This window comes from Canis lupus, chromosome 7 (assembly GCF_011100685.1).
Source record: "Canis lupus familiaris isolate Mischka breed German Shepherd chromosome 7, alternate assembly UU_Cfam_GSD_1.0, whole genome shotgun sequence".
Taxonomy (NCBI): domain Eukaryota; kingdom Metazoa; phylum Chordata; class Mammalia; order Carnivora; family Canidae; genus Canis; species Canis lupus.
The window spans coordinates 15,775,947-15,791,199 of record NC_049228.1 but is presented as its reverse complement, the minus strand read 5'-3'; the positions used below and the strand labels follow the sequence as shown (position 1 = coordinate 15,791,199).

Sequence of the window (15,253 nt, the reverse complement as noted above, 5' to 3'; positions counted from 1 at the left end):
TTACTGAAATATAAATTTTCTCTGAAGTGATCACATTATTAAACTCAGCCAAATTAACATTAGTTTATAAAAGAAATTTAGTTTTAATAAACCACACCTGATCATTTATAGAAGTACAAAATAACAGTTGATGATGATACAGGCTCTTTTATATCTGCTTTTCTGGAACTTTTCATAGGGAATCTGCAGACTGAACTTTTAACAGCCTCTCAAGGGTAAAAAGCCTTGCCATCAAACTTTACCTGTAATACATAGATTTGGGTTATTTCCTCCTTCTCAAGGTTCTCCAAATATCCAGAGGTTCTTGAACTTGCTTGGAAGTCATCTTGTTTACTTACCCAATAAGTCTGCTACAAACCCTGTAAACAAAGTATCAAGCCGTTTTTCCAAGAGGCTTTACTGGCTCCCTAAAGTCAACTTTGGTTCCTTAGAACTATCTGGTTATATCTGAGTCTGCAATTGTTTCTCAAATATGATATTCTAGTCAAAGCCTTGGTGATGTAAACAATGCTTCCAATTATATCCTGTTACAAGGAGATCAGATTTTTTAAAACTTATGCAAATCAATATATGGCCCTATAAAGTGGCTCCTGCCCCACACCTAGTAGGCAGCCCTGGACAGCTACCATTCCAAAGTGACCTGAGGTTGGAAGGGGTAGGGGGAGGTAACCACATATACCAGCACAAACATCAGTACACACAGTTTCTGTGGCCAGATCTCTTAGCTGGCTGGTACAGGGAGCAGGCCCTTCCCTCTGGTGTGCCTGAAGTTGTGGCAGACAGGTTAACTGCAAGACAGCTAGGCTGACCGCTAGCCCCATCCACTAATAAGCTTATAGTGGTCACAGCCAGGCCTCTGAATAGGACAGGGAGCAAACCCTGTCCAGTGTGCCTACAGAAAACAAAGTGGGCTATCACAGCTGGCTGGACTGAAGGCAATTGAGGCTCATCCACAACAAGACATACCCAGTCCAAATAGGGAACACCCTGGAGTGTCTGGAGCTGATGACCTGGGGGCGGGGCATAAGGTGGGAAATGTGCTATTGGGCACCACAGGACTTCTTCTACACAAAGCCACTATTTTCAAGACTAGAAGACATAGCCAAGCCAACCTATCTAATACATAGAAACAAACACAGAGAACTAGACAAATGAGGAGACAGAGGAATATGTCCAAAATGAATGAAGGCAAAATATCACAGAAAAAGAACTAAATGAAATTGAGATAAGCAATATGCTTGATAAAGAATTTGAAGTAATGGTCATAAAGATACTCACTTGACTTGAGAAGAGAAGTAGATGCCTCAGTAAGAACTTCAAAAAGGAGTAGAAAAAAATTAAAAAGGACCAATCAGAGCTGAGGAATTCAATGACTGAAATGAAGAATATACTAGAGGGAATCAACAGCAGACTAGAGGATGCAGAACAGATCAGTGATCTGGAAGACAGGATAGTGAAAAGCAAACAAGCTGAACAGCAAAAAGAAAACTAATAAAAAATGAGACTAGGTTAAGGGAACTCTGACATCATCAAGCATAATAACATTCACATTATAGGGATCCTAGGGGTAGAAGAGAGAGAGAGAGAGAGAGAGAGAGAGAGAGAGAGAGAGAGAGAGAAGGGGTCAGAAAACTTATTTGAAGAAGTAATAGCCAAAATTTTTCTAATATGGGGAACAAAACATATACTCAGGTAGAGAAATTCTAGAGAGTTTCTAACAAAATGAAGTCAAGGAGGATCAAACCAAGATATAATTAAAATGGCAAAACATAAATATAAAGATTTTTTAAGATTTTATTTTTTATTTATTCATGAGAGACACAAAGAGAGAGGCAGAGACATAGGCAGAGTGAAAAGCAGGCTGCTCACAAGAAGCCTGATGCAGGACTTGATCCCAGGACCTCAGGATCATGCCCTGAGCTGAAGGCAGATGTTCAACTACTGAGGCACCGGATGTCCCAAGATAACGAATTTTAAAAGCAGCAAAAGAAAACAGTTATACACAGTGCACATCCCAGAAGGCTATTGATTTTTCAGAAGAACTTTGCAGGCCAGAAAAAAGGTGGCGTGATATAGTCAAAGTGCTAAAAAAAAAAAAAAAAAAATACAACCAAGAATTCACTACCAAGTAAAATTATCATTCAAAATAAAAGGAGAGATAAAGATTTTCCCAAACAAAAGTTGAACGACTTCATCACTCCTAACCCAGCCTTTCAAGAAATATAAAAGGAAATTCCTAAATGGAAAGAAAGGGCATAACTTGAAGAAAGTTATAAAGGAATAATTATAGTTAAAAGCATACATAAAGGTAGATTAACCACTTATAAAGCCAGTATGGAGGTTAAAACACAAAAATAATAAAATCCGTTATATCTACAAAAATTATTCAAGGAAAATACAAAAAAAAAAGACATGAAATATGACATTTTATACATAAAACAGGAAGTAAAAATGTAGTGCTTTGGGGCACCTGGGTGGCTCAGTGGTTGAACATCTGCCTTTAGCTTAGGTCATGATCCCAGTCCTGGGATCAAGTACCCCATCAGGCTCCCTGCAGGAAGCCTCCTTGTCCCTCTGCCTATGTCTCTGCCATTCTCTGTGTCTCTCATGAATAAATAAATAAAACCTTAAAAAATTTTAGTGCTTTTAGAATGTGTCCAAACTTAATATAGATTTCTGTATTCATATCATATATGAACCTAATGGTAACCACAAGTCAAACTCTTATAACACATACACAAAAAATAGAAATCTAAGCCTATCACTAAAGAAAGCCATTAAACCACAAGGGAAGAGAGCAAGAGAAGAAAAAAGGGATAGAAGAACTACAAAAACAACTAGAAAACAACAAAATGGCAATAAGTACATACATATCAATAATTTTTTTTTAAGATTTTATTTATTTATTCATGAGAGACACCCATAGAGAGAGAGGCAGAGACACAGGCAGAGGGAGAAGTAGGCTCCATGCAGGGAGCCCAATGTGGGACTCGATCTCCAGGATCACGCCCCGGGGCTGAAGGCGGCGCTAAACCACTGAGTCATGGGGCTGTCCCCATACCTATCAATAATTACTTTAAATGTGGATGGACTAAATATTCCAATCAAAAGACACAGGGTGATTAAATACATAAACAAACAAGACCCATCTATTTGTTGCCTACAAGAGACACACTTTAGACCTAAAGACATATATAGGCTGAAAGTGAAGGGATGGAAAAGGATATTCCATGTAAATGGAAGTGAAAAAAAAAAAAAAAAGCGCCAGGATAGCAATAATTATATCAGATAAAATTTAAACTTTAAAACAAAGACTATATATAACAAGAAACAAAGAAGGGCACTACATAATGATAAAGAGATCAATACAATGAGAAGATATAACATTATATCAACAGCATAGGAACACCTAAATACATAAAACAAATATTAAGAATTATGTTTAGATTATCTATAAAAACTTAATGAGACATTAGATAAAATCAATTATTATTCTAAGTTATTTTCTCACAAATTTTATAACAGGGATAACATGAACTTATTTGATGAATAAACCCGAATAAAAATATATTTAATGCTGATAACTCTAAAGACATGTCTACTTTTTTGTGGAGCCCAAAGCTGGGCCTGAGCTCAAGAGCCTGAGATCAAGAGTTAGAGCTTAATTGACTGAGCCACCCAGGCATCCCAACACATCTATTTTTTTAAAGGCATGTTTATTTTAATTAAACCAACAATCTTAGTTTTGATACCAAATATTTTCCCAGATCATAGAAACCTGAAATTCATTTGTAGTGTTTTACTTTTGAGAATTTTATGTGCTTAAATTTAAGCCAATTCAGTAGTTTCTTTATGAATTATTTTGGCAATACCATCCACAGGTAGAAAAATACCATATCTATAATGTACACATACGCACATATAGAGATGACTTTTAAGATTTGTATTTATCCCTGGAAGTAATCTTAAACTGTGCTAGAGTTTGGGCACAAGGGCCCTTTTAGCTGTCTGTATTTTTTACAAGACTCTGTTCCTTCCCTTCAGTGTCACATGATTGTGGCCTGTGTTTACATTTCAAAGACATGATTTGTAACTTTAAGGAACAGAGAAAGAATGCAAGTTTTTTTTTTCCCCCTAAGAGTTTCAGGGTAATTGTAAGATACCTTTTTGAAGTATAGGACAATTTTGTTCCAATGCCCTGGTCTTTATCTACAAGTATTTTGACAGAAATAGGCAAGCTTTGGAGGTTAGTAAAGACAGGTAGGCTTTGACTTGTTTTTAGAGTTGCATTTCCGGTTTTGTAGAGATGTGCAAGATGAAGTTGTTTTTAATTCCCCCCCAAAGAACTGGATTACAGCCTAAGTATTAAGGGACTGACCTACCTCTTCAAACAAATTTGCTACGTTATATCAGAAGGATATATTTTTTACGTAAATAGGAATCTGTATAAAGCATTTTAACAAAGGTCTTGTTTCTGAGAGCATAATTCGGGGGACATGAATTTCATTTTGGTGGGGGGTCTAGGATACATCTGCAAAGGACATTGCATAGGAATGCCTGAAGCTGACAGAGTAGAAAGTAGAAGCAAACCCAGCCTAACTGCCTGTCTCAGGAGCTTGTGTTAAATTCATTTCCTAACTTTCAGCATTTATAGGAGTACCTGTATACTTTGAATCTAGAGATTAGTTAGGCCAGAGTGCCCTCTGTAAATCATGTAGGGAAAGGGAACTTAAAAACAGGCAGAAGGCACCAGATTCTAAGAAGGGAAATATACGTGAGACGTGGATATTACTTTTTGTGTTAAGTCTAATTTCTTTTCTCTCATCTTATCAAGGGAGTCCCTAAGGCTAGCTGTTGTAAGACAATTTTAAGAGCTTTGTAAGGATTTTTTTTTCTTTCAAATATAGCCATTTTTAAAGGATTCATGTCTGGCCATTGACAGACAGATCTTGCTAATCATCAAAAGCTCCCTCAAATCAATAAGCCTTTTTATGATTGCCTCCAGGAATGACCTGGAGGTAATTTTCCAGGCTTAGATCATAGATGCAAGAGGCATCCCTGGACAGGGCACAGATGAGATAGCTCAATGATCCAAAAGCTTACTTCCAAAAATAGTTTAAGAAAGCAAAAGCCTTTGTTGCATAGGCAGTTAAGACTGGTAAACGTGATATCTCTGGTCCCAGGAAAACTTGAGACACCTCTAATCACAGACCTGCTAACTTGTTACACTGGGCATATGATACTGAAGTGAGACTTTTCCAGCACCAGCAAGCAACAAAGACTAAGACGACAAAGGTCCCTTACGGGTTGGGACTTCTTAGGCAAGCTCTTCCAAGACCTGGTATGGCTGGCAAAGAGAGCACTGCTTGCAACTATGTGTCTTGAAATCCCGGTCTATTTCACTGGCCGCTAAGGTACACCCAAGTAAGTGTACCCTTCAGAGGGTTGAGACCAGAGAGAATATGGTCACTGGTCAGAAATCCAGGCTCTTATGACATAGAACAGGTGAAATGGAAAACCTCACCCAGTTTTTACATATAGGACCCACAACAAAATTTGTCTAAACAAATGCCAGTCTTAAGAGAATCATGAACTCTACTTTGTGAGGCTGGCTGGCTCAACGAACAGGCTGATAGATCCTATGCCTGCCTTTCTCTATGGCAATTCCTTTTCAGGACACAAATGTATTTGTATTTGACACAAATACAAAGAAAACAAAAAACTGTAACCATCTCTGGGAGAAAATGGATCTGTCAAACCAAGAGTATGCTACCAAATTTATTAGAGTTGCTAAGCCCAAGGAACTAGTTCCACAAATATTTTCTCCTGTTGATCTAAATTGAGAGAGAGAGAGAGAGAGAGAGAGAGAGAGAGAGGACTCTCTTACCACTGTTGTGGTAAGAACTCCTACGTTCTGCTGGGTTTTGTCAGATGTCCAAGGATCTTTCAGCTGCAGCAATGTCCAGCCAGGGAAGTTTATCCTGCCAACTATGCCGACTATTGAGGAGGAAAAATTTTCCTCTATTATTCAAGATTCTTCTCGCTGGTCTAAGAATTAAATGGACAAATTAATAGGATTAATAGGAGAAATAGAATTAATAGGAGAAAAAACAAAATTTAATTAACTGTACATGGAGGCCCAATATTAAAATTAAGACCCAAAGAAATGACCAAAATAGGCAACTTTCATACTTTTTAGACAAAGAAGCAATAAGTTTGTGAAGAATTGACAGTAAAAAGAAAACTTATGTTTGACAGCTTCAATTAGTAAGAAATTCTAAATGGAATTTGGGCTGGGGTAGTAAATTGGTAAAAGTAACAATATTTATTTAAATAGCCTTCTCTGCTCTGAATTCTCTATCTCTGATGATAAGGACATCTTGCTACAAAGGGTATCTTTTATTTGAGAGATCTATTTCCTGCTTTCTTGAGACAAAGGGGACTCTGGTTGTTCTTACACTGGCTACTTATTAAATAGCTTCTAATTCAAAATAATCCATACACTGAAGTGGCACATTTTGGGGAATGTTACCCTTGACCCCTCACATGCACATTTGTGTAGGTTAGGGCTTGGAACGAGGCAAATGCCAGGGACCCTTAAGAGATGCTCTTGAGATCAGGATACTCCAGACGCTGCCCAGTTCCAGGTCTTTCTAGACATGTGCAGCAGGCATATGCACACTATTCACTTTAACAGCTATCCTTTGGCAGCTGGGGCCCTCCAGTGTGGAGCTTGGGCTGGTCTACAACCACCTACATAGTCTCCAGGGCAGGGGAAGCCTACCTTTGAAATCTTTCTGAGGCATCAGCTTTAAACAGTCAGTCTACAACCAACTAGCTGCCTGATGAAGACCCAATTTTTTTACCCCCATCAATCAAGGCACCCAGGTCTCCTTCCGAAGGATACCCCTGCCAGATTGCTCAGCCTCACCCTGGAAAGGCATCCAGTTTCCTCCAACCATAACTTCAGGGAGAATATGCACATTAATGATGGTTAGGGCTTGGACTTAGGCAGATGGTTTTGACCCACGAAAGCTTGCACCAGTAACATGGTATCTTCTAATACTTGGTCTGTCCTAGGTCTCTGGCTATCCTGACCTGCATGGCCCACACATATGCTATCTGCCCTCCAACATCCAGCCTCAGGCAACCAGGGCCCTCCAGGCATGAGGAGCTCAGACTAGTTTCCAACCACCTGCATAGCTTCCTGGGTGGAAGGATCCCTTGCCCAACAATCTTTCTGAGGAGCAGCTTTAGACAGGCAAGTCAGTCCACACTTGGACGGGCTGCCTGATGAGGTTCCAGTTTTCTCTAGCAATCAAAGGTAACAAGTATCTCCTATTAGAGGATACCTGGCCATCTGTCAGGCCTCACCCTGGCAAGGCAGTACATCTTACTTCTGATCTGCCTTCCTGGGAAATATGAACATCTGTTTAAGTTAGGGCTTGGAAATAGGCAGGTGTCATGTACTCTAAACAGCCCCCTTATGTGACTAGGCTTCTGCTGACATTTTTCTTGTAACAGGTCCTGTCTACCCTGATATGTAGACATGTGCAATATGCACCTATGTGCCAGCCTTGGGCAGCTGGGGCACTGCAGGCCTCTGCAGCTCTACTGGTCCTCACCCACCTGCATACCCACAGGGCACAGGGAGCAGAATCCCCAAAAATCTTTCTAAGGCATCAGCTTTAAGGTAGAAAGAGTTCCCATTTGGACCGGCTGTCTGATGGAATCCTGAGCTTACCAATAAGGAAGGCTCTCAGGTGTCTTTAGCAAAGGTTTCCCAGGCAGGCCACCTGGCTCAGTCTTGGCAGTCCAGTTAATAGTTTTATCTTCAAGGGAAATATGCAAATTTGTGTAGGTTAGGATTTGCAAATAGGCAGATGTCACGGACTTCCATTCATAAGAACTGGATTTTCCATTGCCCAGTTTCTGGTCCTTAGCTTTTCTGACCTGAGCTTTCCATGTATGCTCGGTATGCCTCCTGTCATCTAGCCTTGGTTGGCCAGAACCCTCCAGTCCTGTGGAGCTTTGGTCAGTGCCCCACCAGCTGGCATTCAGTGTGGTGAAAGCCCATCCCCCAAAAGTAGTTCTGAGGCTCCATCCTAAACTGGCAATTCTTAGGCCACCTGATGGGATACAACAGCTTCTCCAAAAATCAAGGCCTCCAGGTGTATCTTTGCAGAGGGCACCCCAGAAATCCCACCTGATTCCTCCAGTTTTCCCTTCAGTGCCAATATGCACCTTTATGTAGCATTAAGGCTTGGGATTAGACAGATGCCAGGAACTCCCAGTAACCCACTCCTGTGACCCAGTCCCCAGGCACTTGCCCTATTTTAGGTCCTTGGCAAGCCTGACCTATATGTCCTGCACATGTATGGTATGCATCCTGTCAGCTGCCCACGGGCACCCGGGCCCTCTAGACATTCAGAGCTAGGGCCCCTCTACAACTACCTGCATAGCCTCAATGTTGGAGGGAACCCATTTCATGAAAATCACTGAACTGGTTGCTAAAAGGAGAGACAGTTAATTCCCATACGGATTTAATGTCTGCTGGGGTCCCAGGTTTCTGCACCAACAAGGCTCCTGGGTATCTCTTATTGGAGGGTATCCTATCAAACCCCACTTGGTTCTACTGCAACAAGGCAGGCTAGGTTCTTCATGTCTGTCTTCGATGGGAATACGGACAGTTGAGTAGGTTAGGGTTTAGAATTAGGCGGATGCCAGTACCCCAACAGCACACTCTTTGACCTGCCATCTCCCAAATCTTGCCCTATTTCAAGTTCCTGGCTACCATGAACTGCATGGTCCACACATGCACAGTAGATGCCCTGAAAGTCACCCTTGGGTAGTTGAGGGTGCTCCACGTCTGTGGAACTAAAATTCATTTCCAAAGATTATATTTCCAACATTGGAGGGAATCTCTCCCTTCTTGAAAATTGCTCTGAGGTGGCTGCTAAAACAGGCAATAGTTAGCTCAATCCTCAGCTTTATTGTCTGCTGAAGTCTCCGACTTTTACAGCAATCAAGCCTCTCAGAGATAGCTTATTGGAGGATACTCCAGCTAGCTAGTCTTCTCCAGCCATGGCAAGGCAATCCAGATTATTCTAGCTTTGCCTTCAGTGGGATTATGTGCACATAATAGGTTAGGGCTGGTAATTAGGCAGATGCCTTGTAACCCAAGAGTCTGAACCCATGAGCTGCCCTCCCTGGATGCTTATCTGTTCCAAATACTTGGCTACCCTGACTTGGGAGATACACACATGCACAGTGGTATCCCGTATGCCAGCCTTGAGCAGACCTGACTCTTTAAGCTTGTGAAACACTAGCTAGGCCCCAACTACCTGTATAGCCTCCAGTGTGGAGGGAGCTTACCTTTCAAAAATTGCTTTAATTAGAAAGCTACAAATGGGTGACAGTCCCCATGTACACTTGCTGCCTGTTGGGTTTGGGGCTTCTCTAGGAACCAGGTGTCCCAGGTGTCTCCCAAAGGAGGCTACCCTGTCTGCCAGCATGGCCACTCCATGGCAAGGCAGTTGAAAAACCTCCATCTCTGCCTTTAGGGGGAATATTAAACAATGAGTAGGTAAGCCTTATGCACTAGGCCTTGTACCCCTAACAGCACCCGTCCTATGATCCAGCCTTGTCAATTCCAGGTTCCTGGCTATTTTAGTTTGTGGAGTTCGTACCGGTGCATGTCATACCTTGTCATGGGATGGCCTTGGGATGCAGGAAGCACTCCTGGCCTGTGGAGCTTTGGCCATATGACTTAACCATCTGAAATGCTTCAGTGTAGAGGGAGTACCCCCTTCCCCTAAATTGTTTAAACTGGTGACAGTCTGTCCCTATTTGGACTGGCTGCCTGATGAGGTCCGAGGCTTCTCTTGTAATCAAGACCATCCCAACCAGCCATGCCCTCCCTGGCAAGGCAGGTCCAGATTTCTCCAGCTGTACCTTCAGGGTGACTATACACATTTGTGCAGGTTGAACTTTGGAATAAGGTGGAATCCAGGTACCCCTACCCCAGTTCACGTGACCCGGATTCCCCTGACACTTGCCCTGTTATAGGTCCCCGGCTGTGGGTTTGCACATGTGCAATAAACCCAGAAGTTCCCTTTATGCAACCAGGGCTCTCCAGGCCTATGGAGCTAGGAGCTGTCCCTAACCACCTACATTACTCAAGGGTGAAGGAGGTCTACTACTCAAAAATCACTCGGAGGCGACTGCTGCAATAGGTGACAGTCACACCCCATAGAGACTCCATGTCTGCTGGTATCCTGGGCTTTTGCAGCAACCGAGCCTCCCAGGTATCTCTAATGGGAGGATACCCCAGCCAGCACCCTCCCCACAATCCAACCCTGACACAAAATCCTCCAGTTCTGCCTGCAGGGGGATTGTTTGCATTTGTGGACATTAAGGCTTGGAACCTGGCCAGATCCAGCTACTCCTATGAAACTGAGTAAAGGAAACCTTATTAAAAATTGAATGAAGGAAGCCCTGAAAAGGGAGCTGTTCTGCTCTTACCACTCCTCACAGCCTGCACAACCAGCGAGGGCAAGGAAGAGAATTCTCATCTTGACAGGGGAGGATACTTTGCATATGGGAATTTATCCTCCTGCATTTAAGGAAGGAAGAGCTTTCCAGCCTCAGAAACAGTGCACCAACCACCTCTTACAGCCAGTGAGAAACCACCAAAGCCTCACACTTTTCTCCAATGAATTTGTGTTCAAAAACACTCTCCAGTTTCCTCCTAAAACTAATAAAAGCTGACCTTCCCTTTCTTTTTTTCCAACTTGCCTATAAAGGTTTGCCATAGTTTGCTTGTCCTGAATCACAATTCCTCTGCTGTTCTTGAATAAACTCATTTTGCTAGTAAAAATAACTGGAAGTCTTTTAATGTTTAGGTGGACACCCCCAACAGCCCTGTCCTGTAGCCCTGCTGTGTTGGGTATTGCTCTGTTCCAGGGCAACTTTGACCTGTGTGGCCTGCGCATGTGCAGGATGGGGACATCCTGTCGCAGTCTTGGACTGCAGAGGGCACTCCAGGCCTGTGGAGTTCTGGTCTGATGGGAACAACCTGAATGGCCAGGGTGAAGGAGCCTGACACTTCCAACCGTGCTCCCCTTTCCCAGCCAGTTTTTCTGAGGCAACTGCTTTATCTATCAACTGCCCTAATTGGCCTGTCTGCATGGTGGGGTCCCGGGGTTCTCCAGCAATTAAGACAGGTGTCTCTGGCATGCACAGTCTACACAGTTACCCAACCTTGGATTGCATGGGGTGCTCCAGGCCTATGGAGTGGAGGCTAAACCCCAGATACTAAAAAAAATAAAATAAATAAAATAAAATAAACCCCAGATACTTGAAAGGGAACCCACCTGAAATTCTAAAGCAGCAGCTTTAATCAGGCCAGTCAGTTCCCAACTGGACCAGCTCCAGGTGTCTCTTATAGGGGGCAAGGTGGACCAGGCCTCTAGGTCCCACCCTAGGAAGGCATTCAGGCGTCCTCTAGCTCTGCTTTCAGGGAGAATATACACATTCTTGTAGGTTCAGTCATGGAGTTAGGCAGATGCCAGGTACCCCCAGTAAACCCTACCTGTGACTCGTCCTCAGCTGACCTTGCCCTGTTCCAGGTGCCTGGCTACCATAGCCGGCACACCCTGCCCATCACAGTCCACATGTCAGTTCTCCATTTGCTTTCAGGGTCCTCCAAGCCTGAGGAGCTCATGACAGTGAACAAAAACCTGCTAGACTCCAGTGGGGGAAAGAGCCCCCAACCTTTCCTTCTCTGGAAATCTGAGACTCTAGGTTAAATTGGTGCCTCACTTTCTATTTGAATAGGCTGCTGCTTAATGGGTTCTTGGGCTTCCAGCAAACAAGGCTCCCAGGTGTCTCTTATTGGGAGTACCCCAGCCATCCTGCCTGGCAACCGTCCTTTGGGCCCTCCAGGGCTGTGGGACATCCCCAACCACCTGCATAGTCTTCAGTGTGGAGAAGGCCTACCACACCCTCCCCCCAATTGCCCTGAGGCAGTTGCTAAAATGGGTGATAGTCCCTGATAGACTTAGCATCTGCTACTGTCCCAGGCTGCAGGAGCCACGAAGGCATCCCACCTGACCCAGCCCTGTCTAGGCAGCCCAGATTACTCCAGCTCTGCCCTCGGAAGAATACGCACAGTTGTATAGGTTAACTCTTGGAATTTGGGAGCTGCCAGTTTTCCAGTAACCCCTCCTGGGAACTGGCCTAGACCTTGCCGTGTTCCAGGTCCCTGGCCAGCCTGACCCATACGGCCCATGTGTGCACAGTACCCACCCTGTCAGCCTGCCTCGGCTGTTGGGGTCCTCCAGGTCTGTGGAGCTCATGCTGGTATAAAACACCTTCCACCTGCTAGCTGCCGGGGTGGGGAGACCTGAACATTTTCAGAGACCTCTGCTTAAGCTGGCAGCTGTCAGTCTCCATTTGAACCAGCTAGCTAATGGGGTCCAGGGCTTCTCCTGCAACCAAAGCTCCCAAGTATCTTTAAAAAAAAAAAAAAAAAAAGATTTTATTTACTTATTCATTCATGAGAGAGAGAGAGAGAGAGAGAGAGAGAGGCAGAGACACAGGCAGAGGGAGAAGCAGGCTCCATGCAGGGAGCCCAACGTGGGACGGGATCCCGGGGATCACACCCGGGCTGAGGGTGGCGCTAAACCGCTGAGCCACCTGGGCTGCCATCCCAAGTATCTCTTATTGAATGGTACTCAGGCCTCTGCCCAAGCCCGTCCTGACAAAGTAGTCCAGATTCCTCTAGCTCCGCCCTTAGGAGGAATATAAGCATCTATGTAGGTTAAACCTTGAAATTAGGCAGATGCCAGGTACCCACATTATCCCCCTCCGGTGACAGGGCCTCTCCAGATGCTTGCCCAGTTCCAAGTACTGGTTACCCCGACGTGAGAGGCCCACACATGGGCATACCCACCTCATAAGCCAGCCGCAGGCAGCTGGGCCCCCTGAAACGGGTGAGTCAAACTGCATGTAGACTTAACTACCAGCTTTGGTCCTGGGCTTCTGCAGCAAAGCTCCAGGTGTCTGTTGTTGAAGCTATCCCAGCCAGCCTACTGATCCAAACCTGGCCAGGCAATCCAGAACACTCTAGGTCTACCTTTACTGGGCAATGTGGATTTGGGTAGGTCAGATGCCAGGTACCCTCAAAAGCCCCTTCAGGTGTCCAGGACTTGTCCAACATTTCTCTGTTCCAGGTCTCTGGATTCCCTGACCTGTGTGGCCTGCATATGCCCTACACCCCCTGAAATTAGCCTTGAGCAGACTTTACCCCTCAAGCTAATGGCAGTCTGGCCAGCCCCCAAAGCTCAGTCTTCAGGGTGGAGGAGATCACCTTGTGAAAATCACTGAGTCTCTTCACAAGAGAGGGGTAGTCCCCCTGTATACTTGCAGGCTTCTCTAGGGACCAGGACTCCCAGGTGTCTCCAAATGGAGGCTGCCCTGTTCTGCCAGAATGTTCCCTCCTTGGCAAGGCAGTTGGATAACCTCTAGTTCTGCCTTTGAGAGAAAAAACCTCTATAATGGGTAGGTAGACTTCTCACAGTAGGCTGGTACTTCATATCCCCAATAACCCCCTCCTGTGTACTGACCTCACCCCATATTGCCCTGTCCCAGATGCCACTGACCTGCTCAGCCTGCTCACACATAGTCTGCACACTGCTAGCTGGTTCTGTGGTGCACAGGGCACTCCAGGCCCATGGAGCTCCAGCCCAACTTCTACCACTGGAACAGCCTCATGGTAGATGGTGCCCACCTCCTGAAAATCTGAGGCACTGACTGTCCCCATTTGCACTGGCTGGCTGGGCTCCTGGGCTTCTCCAGTAATCAAGGCTCCTAGAGGATACTTAGTGGAGGTTACCCTAGCTATCCTTCTGGGCCCCACCCAGGCAAGGCAGTCCTGATCCCTTTAGCTCTGTCTTCAGGTGGGAATATATGCATTTGTATGTAGGTTAAGATTTGTATTAGGCCCATGCCAGGTACGTGCAATAGCTTGCTCTTGTGACCAGGCCTCCCTTACATGACACAAGCCTTGTTATAGGTCCCTGGCTACCCTTACCTGGTAACCCACACAGCGCAGTCCCCATCCTGTAAGCTAACCTTGAGATTAGACCTTCCAAGCTTGTGAAACTCTGGCCAGGCCCCCATCACCTACATAGTCTTCAGCATGGAGGGAGCCTGTCTCCCAAAATTGCTGAGCCAAAAACTGCAAATGAGTGATAGTCCCTATGTAGACCTGCTGCCCCAATGGGGCCGGGTCTTCTCTAGAGACCAGGACTTCTAGGTGCCTCCATATGGAGGATAAGCTGTCTTGCTGGCAGGTCCCTGCCCTGGCAAGGCAGTTGAAAAACATCAAGCTCCAGCTTCAGAGGGTAATATTCCAGAGTGCATAGGTAGGTCTTGTGAATTAGGTCAATGACTTGTACCCCCATTACCCCCTCCTGTGACCTGTTCTCACCTAATATTGCCCCATTCCGGGATCCTGGCAATCACGACCTGTGACTTGGAATGTATATTCCACACCCTGTCCGCCAAAAATCTTTCTGAAGCTCTAGGTTAAACTGGGAACCCTCAGTCCCCATTTGAATTGGCTGTCTGGTGGGGGTCCCAACTCTTCTAGCAATTAAGGATCCCAGGTGTATCTTATAAGGGGCATCCCACCTGGTCCTAGTAAGGCGGTCCAGATTTCTCCAGCTGTGCTTAATATATGCATTTGAGTAAGTTAAACCTTGGGATTAGGCACATGCCTGGTACTTCCAATAGCCTGCTCTTGTGACCTGGCCTCACAAGACGCCCTTTCTCAGGTCCACGGCTATGTTAACCTGCAGGGTGCATGCCGTGAGGAGTATGCACCCCATTAGCCATCCTTTTGGCAGCTGGGGCCACTAGGCCTTTGGAGCCAGACTCATCCCCAGCCACCTGAACAACTTCAGGGGTGCAGAAACCCAACACCCTGAAAATCGCTCTGAAACAGCCACTGAAATGGCAGCTGGTCAGATCGCATGGAAGCTTACCGTCAGCTGGGGTGGGGGACTTCTGTAGCAATGAAGGTTCTTAGGTGTCCTTATTGGAGGATACCCCGGCCAGCCTGCTGATCTAACAGGCCAGGCACTCTAGATTACTCCAGGTCTACCTTCAGCGGGAATATGTTTAGTTGTGTACGTGAAGGTTTGGGATTGGCAGATGTTGGGTGCCTCCAAAAGCCTCCTCAGGGGAC

At 45.1% G+C, this 15,253-nt stretch overlaps 1 protein-coding gene across 5 annotated transcripts in view; it reads right to left on the bottom strand.

The window, feature by feature from the left end:
* Positions 1 to 15,253, bottom strand: part of RGSL1 (regulator of G protein signaling like 1) — a 245,677-nt gene that overhangs the window by 71,591 nt on the left and 158,833 nt on the right. For 4 of the 5 annotated variants that reach the window (XM_038542217.1, XM_038542216.1, XM_038542214.1 and 1 more), the window contains exons 25-29: positions 12,310 to 12,514; positions 11,376 to 11,511; positions 7,745 to 7,832; positions 5,888 to 6,048; positions 243 to 359 (exon numbers count right to left, since the gene is read on the bottom strand). The gene's annotated coding sequence lies outside the window, so the exon portion shown is untranslated. Of the gene's footprint in view, positions 1 to 133; positions 360 to 5,887; positions 6,049 to 7,744; positions 7,833 to 11,375; positions 11,512 to 12,309; positions 12,515 to 15,253 lie in introns of those variants that run through there. The other variant, XM_038542218.1, reaches the window with a different exon arrangement.